At 38.9% G+C, this 6,000-nt stretch overlaps 1 protein-coding gene across 2 annotated transcripts in view; it reads left to right on the top strand.

Annotated features, from left to right (window-relative positions):
• Window positions 1-6,000, top strand: part of LOC137111561 (tyrosine-protein kinase CSK) — a 41,885-nt gene that overhangs the window by 905 nt on the left and 34,980 nt on the right. The window lies entirely within an intron of this gene.

A 6,000-nucleotide genomic window follows, 5' to 3' on the forward strand; every position in this document is an offset into this window, starting at 1 on the left:
GTGTTATGGACGGATGCGCTGTTTGGAATCAGGCACAGAGCCAAATGAAGGGCAGTTTACGTTTCGCTGTCATTATAACGGTTTACACATTAAATTTCTGCCAGTAGTTTGCGTTAACATTGCAGTATTTTTCTCGGGAATGAGGTCGAAAAGCACAAAAGACTGACCCCGTCCGATAATGGACCACTTCCACACTGCACTAGATCACAGGGGCTCTAGCTTGGGTTCAGCCACTCGCCTTGAGGAAACACTGATCCCTATCTCTCCATTGATATTTTATTAATGTCTCCATTGGAACATTCTTTAGCATTTTGTTTTGGCCGTAGGTGAATATGCATCACTGTGCAAAAGAAGCATTATTACTGAAAGTTGTCCTGTTTGATAGTGAGGCTGGCTAATTGTAGAAATCCTGTTAAAACCGTGATACTGTGTTTACCCCACAGGGAAATTGTTTTCTCATGCACTAATCTATTGGGAGGTCAGAGGTCAGTTGAAGCCACATAACACTATCCTGGGGTGGGCAGAGCTCCTGTGTCTTATGCAATTATACATTTTGGATTTTTGCAAACGTAGAACTTATCAGGTTAAACACAATAATATGCACCAACATTAGCTGTGACATAGGTATTTTATGATCAGACCAGCAAAAGGTCTTGTTTTTCTGCAGTTTTGTCCTTGTTTCTTAGCTTCTAATATCGAGCTTAAAGGTAATGGTCTGACAAAGAGGTTGAAAATTACATACCTTTGCAAGCTGTAGCTTGACGGACGGCTTCATGTAGTATTGTTGTGCATTGTTACTTTAAATAATTTTCCTATGTACATGAGCTGAAGACTGATTCACAGATCTACTTTATAATACATGTGATTGCTCGCAGTCTTTCTCATGGCTTGGTTTGTGAGAACAAATCTTAAGATTAGGGTATCATGCCAGAGTCTGTGCTTGTTGTCAGATATCTTACAGCTCTAAATCTAAAATATCACATCCGTCCAGATCTTGTCGATTGTGGTAACTTGCTGCAAGTCTGTTTGTGGTTGGCCAGCAGCTGGATTTTGCATTTTAATAAAATCCTGAAATGCCTTATTTACCTTACATAATTTGTTTTTTTGCAGATCAGTTTACTTCAGACTTTTACATCTCAAAATTGTCTTCAGAATTAGTTTGTATTAACTGTTGTAAAAATATGTTCTTAGGTGAAATAAACTGTAAACTTATGCTTTGCTATGAAATGGTATTTATGTCATTTTGATGTCCACCTGTTCTAATCTACGAGTTGAGTACTTCAGACTGCTAACAAAGCAGCGTGATGACTTTGGGCTTTCTGTTAGAGTAATCTTTTGCCTAAATTGTTTTGAGCAATAGGTAAAGGTGAAGTTATGCCATTCATTATCCCCAGAGGAATCTGGTAAACCAGATTTCTACATGCTAGGAATCCATGTGCTGCATCTTTCGGGTCTAACCTGCTGCCCGATATAGTGGCTTGAGGGTCTGTGCTGCTGAGTGGCTATTAGAACCTTTTTCTGCTGGTGTGAGAATTTGAAACACGCTTGGCTCAGCCCTGGTCCGAGTTTTGAGACTGTACAGGTCTCCATCACTGAGGTCACACACACTAAGGTGGCAGAACACTCAAAGGATTAAATCCTCAACTACACTTGTCTGTTCTTTCCTTATCTTCCATTTGTCAATAACCCTAACTGATTGACGGATGGCTAGATAGGAGCAGTCTAATTTGAGATGCAGCTAGAAGTGGCAGGAAAAGTCTTAAAGCCCAGCTACATATTTGCTCTCTTTAAGAGTTGACTTGTAAAGAGAAAAAACTTGCTGTCAGCTCTACCCTGCATTCTACGAGGGGCTAAGCTGTGTTACTGTCTTATGTTGAGCTCCAAGTCTGGCTTATGTGCTCAGCAGGGAGGTAATGACTCCCCTCTCGTTACACGGACAATCTCATTTCATATTTGAAGCCTTTCCAAGATGTTCCAGACCTCAACACAATGACCGTGTTTAGTTTGTTTCAGCCCCCCGCCCCAGCTTCTTCTTCCCGACTTCCACTGCCTCTTTAATCAACAAGTGAAATATCAGAGGAGAGATTTATCATGGTGACTTTGCTGCAGAGCATAACACTATACTGACACAGATGAGCAACAGGACATCACAGATGGTTCAAGACAAACTCTGCACAGTAGGCTGTATAACTCTGCATAGATGCATTCAGCCCTATTTACTTCATGGCTGTTAGCATTTCAGCAGTCTGGTAGTTTTAGTCAGCTGTAAAAAAAAATAAGTGCCCTGAATTGCTAGATGTATGTTTTATTATATAAATTCAGACACTCCCAGTGAACACTGATGGATTGTACTGTGTGTACTGTGTCTGATAAGGTATGTGCACATTCAGAGTTATACAGGTTTATTATAGACCTTGCAAAATGCAAAGTGGAAAGCAGCGTCATGGTCCACTTATTTAGGAAGAGCAATGGAAAGTAAAACTGGTACAAGATCTGCTCTGCACCTGCAATGCTTCCTCTTTTTAAACTGATGTGTAGAAAGAATAGGAGCATCATGCAATATTACTTTATACTCTTGTTTGTAAGATATACAACAGTCTCTGTGTCTTTTTAAATGGTCAATGCATTCTGTGTGTTTTGTGGATACCAGCCTGCCGGCCAATACTGTTAGCCCACTCATCCTGGACTCAGTCAATTAAGTGTTAGTATTGTAAAGCAAATGTTTTACATAAAGTTTGAGTTCTTTTTGGGAAGAAAGTAGTATTTTACTATTACTTGTTAATCGGATTTGTCATCTTTCTCATTTCGCACCAACGTTTGGTGCATGGGACTTGAAATTGTTTCAGTTTTTGCCTGTAACTACAGTTAGTAAATACGTCAGCTTTAAGCATTACAATAAAGTAATACATTTAATGTTAATACAAAACTAAAGAAAGGTACTTAAAGACAAAGACCACAATCCTTGGTCATAATGTACTTTTAATGCTAAAATGTCACCTGCTGAGCTGTGACAGACGCAACCCCCTCACACCCTGCCTCTTGGAAATCTTGCTGCCCAGTAGAATTGTGCCATTGTTATGGCTGCCATCTTGCATGCAAACTCAGTGAGGCCTCTCCATCTGGGCAGCGGCTGGCCAGTCAGGCAGCTCCTTGAAGGCCAAGAGGCTTCCACAACCACGCCTGCTGGCTAGCTGTACAATGTAAGCAATAAGTAGAGCTGTAGGCCTGACACATGCCTGGTCTTTCACAGCTCCCTAAGCCTCTGGAGATTTCCCCACTGTGGGCTTTTTCACATAACAATAATATTAATGGAGGATTTTCACAATTGCAGGACATGCTTTTTTTTGACAAATTGATTCCTATTCCTATTTGCACTGTCTGTGACGCTACTAAATCTGAAGCCATTTATAGTTTAGGGCAGGGGTGCTCACACTTTTTTAGGTATGTGAGCTACTTATAAAATGACCAAGTCAAAACGATCTACCTACTATAAAGATACAAAACATATATTTATTTATAAATATATTGAGAATTTTATTTTATTTTTTTTCCTTTCTGCTTATCCCGTGAGTTCAGAATCACTCAGTTGGCAAAAGGCTGACTCAGTTTCCTATCAACAGCTTCTGGAGTTCTATGACATAAACTTTCTTTCTTTTTTTCGTTCTTTTACACTTTTATGTCCCAAAACTTTCTACCATGAATTTCACCCAAAATCCTTTTTTTCTGGCGAAAACGTTTGGCAATTGCAAGTATACCTGGTAATAGCATTATTATTATCACTGTTGATGATAGAAGCAATTTACATGCTAATTTTAACAAAATATCAAACATTTGTTTATCTGTAAAGCCACAGAAAACTGAAGAACTGAAGAAACATGAAGATTTTTTTTCATTTCTGATCTCATTGTAAAAATAAACAGAATAAGGGCATTTTATTTCTGCTGTATGTCCTATTCATGGTTAGTCACTCTCTTGACTTATGCTGTGAGTTTGGGGTCTGATGGTCAGTCTGGAGTTTCTCAGATTGACCACATATGCAGGTTCATCAGTTGTCCCTGTGGCAGTCAAAGGTGTATAATTACACAACCAATTACTTTTGTAATAATGGGATGTTAAAATCCAAAACATTTTTATTGACTTTCACACTGATTAACCTAATTGCACCTCTTTGAACTATGCGATCAAACGGTCATACCCAAAGGAAACCCAAGCAAGCACTGGAATAACTAAGACTCCAAACAGAGAGGCCACGGCCAAACTAACACTGACGTGAGATCAGCTGAGTGTTTTACTGAGAGGTCATTTCAGTCTGATTTGTAATTGCAATAAGACTGATTTTCTGTAAGTGTTACAGAGAGATACTTCATATAGGTGATCTGTGAACTTACAAACAGCGGTTTTGTCTTTTTCTTCAGTGACTGTCAGAGCGCAGACACACAGCAGCAGGTTTCATAATAATCTCACATCAGTTTGAATAAGTGAATTAATGTTAGTTAGTGAGAGTTGATGACAATGAAAAAGTGGGAGCTGCCAGTGAAAAGTTGTATCATACACTAAGCTTTGCTAACCGGAGAGACTAGGGTGTCTAAAAACTCAAGTCTGTAAAAATTGTTAAAAAAGATGAACTCAATACCAGCTGCGATGAAATGAGTGAGCTATGATTTACATATGCTTGTCCATTAATGGAATAATCAACACAGGTAAAATTTATATGCCACCACTGACAGTTGGAAGACAAGAAATGCCAGACCGTGGTATGAGAACTGTTTTCCATGAAGAAACCCACCAGAGTTTTGATGAGGAGAAGGTGGCTGCATCATAATTAGCTATATGCGAAAAACTTTAGTCTGTTTACATCCTACCTGTGTGTTTAAAAAAAAATAAGTGAGAGGATGCAATTATTACAGACATTATTTTGAAAAAACTCTAATAAAACAATTTACCCTTATATTCCACCATTTTCTAATCCTTAGGAGCTGGGAATTTGATTGTAAAACCTTCTGGGTCAAAAATTAATCCTGTGGTAAGAAGTATATGTTCTGACAAGATGTTTGAAACAGTCATGTTCTGCTATAACAAAATATAACCATATCATAAGGTAATGCATGTCATCAGCAAAGAACAGCTCATCTGGAAAAATATTATATGTGCTACGAATTACAACCTTCATATTTCCAGTTCATTTGGACTGAATGAGCCATTTTTGTCCAAGGTTTCTTTCTGGAAAAGCTCTGTATGTTCTACACTTAGCTCCGACATAGTAATTTGCTTGTGAAACTGTCTTTTTCCTACATAAAACGATGTGTTAGAAACTCTTTAAATGTACCCAACTTCGCGCCAATCTTCTGCCACAAGATGCAACACGCAGCAGAGTTCTGTTGTTTTGGGAGAGCAATACAGTGTCAACCACATTGAAAAACCGGTTAGTTTCTGAACTCTAGAAACGAAATCCCCAGCTAGGTGAGGAAGGGACTGTACCAATCCCAACATGTCCTTTATACACACACACGCACACGCACACACACGCACACACACAGGACCTGAGTCCTGGTTCCTTCATATTTAGCCCAAAACAAAGAGATAAAGAGGAAGTAGTGCAGTCTGCATGAAGTTAATAGTGTTTTTCTCCAGTTACAGATACAGTTTTGCTGCAATTGTCATTGCAGTCCTAAAAAGAACAAAGGATGAATCACTGATGATGATAATGACAGTGACTTCTGTCTCAGCAGGGTGATGCCAATGCTTCCTCTTTTATCTTCCATTTAATGCACACCAAGACGAGACTTTTGTGCAGTTGAGTCAGGGGCTGCATTTCAAAGATATAGTAAATGTTTATGCCTTAATGATGTCACAAAATGTGTGGAAGTGACCTTAATCAGATCTACATTAATACTAGGTTTCCTCTTCAAGGGACATGTGATTGGAGCTTTTGTGGGTAGAACTCCCCTCAGGTGATCATTTTAACAAAGGCATCTTTTAGTCTGTATGTTTTCAAATGAG

Source organism: Channa argus, chromosome 2 (assembly GCF_033026475.1).
Source record: "Channa argus isolate prfri chromosome 2, Channa argus male v1.0, whole genome shotgun sequence".
NCBI lineage: Eukaryota > Metazoa > Chordata > Actinopteri > Anabantiformes > Channidae > Channa > Channa argus.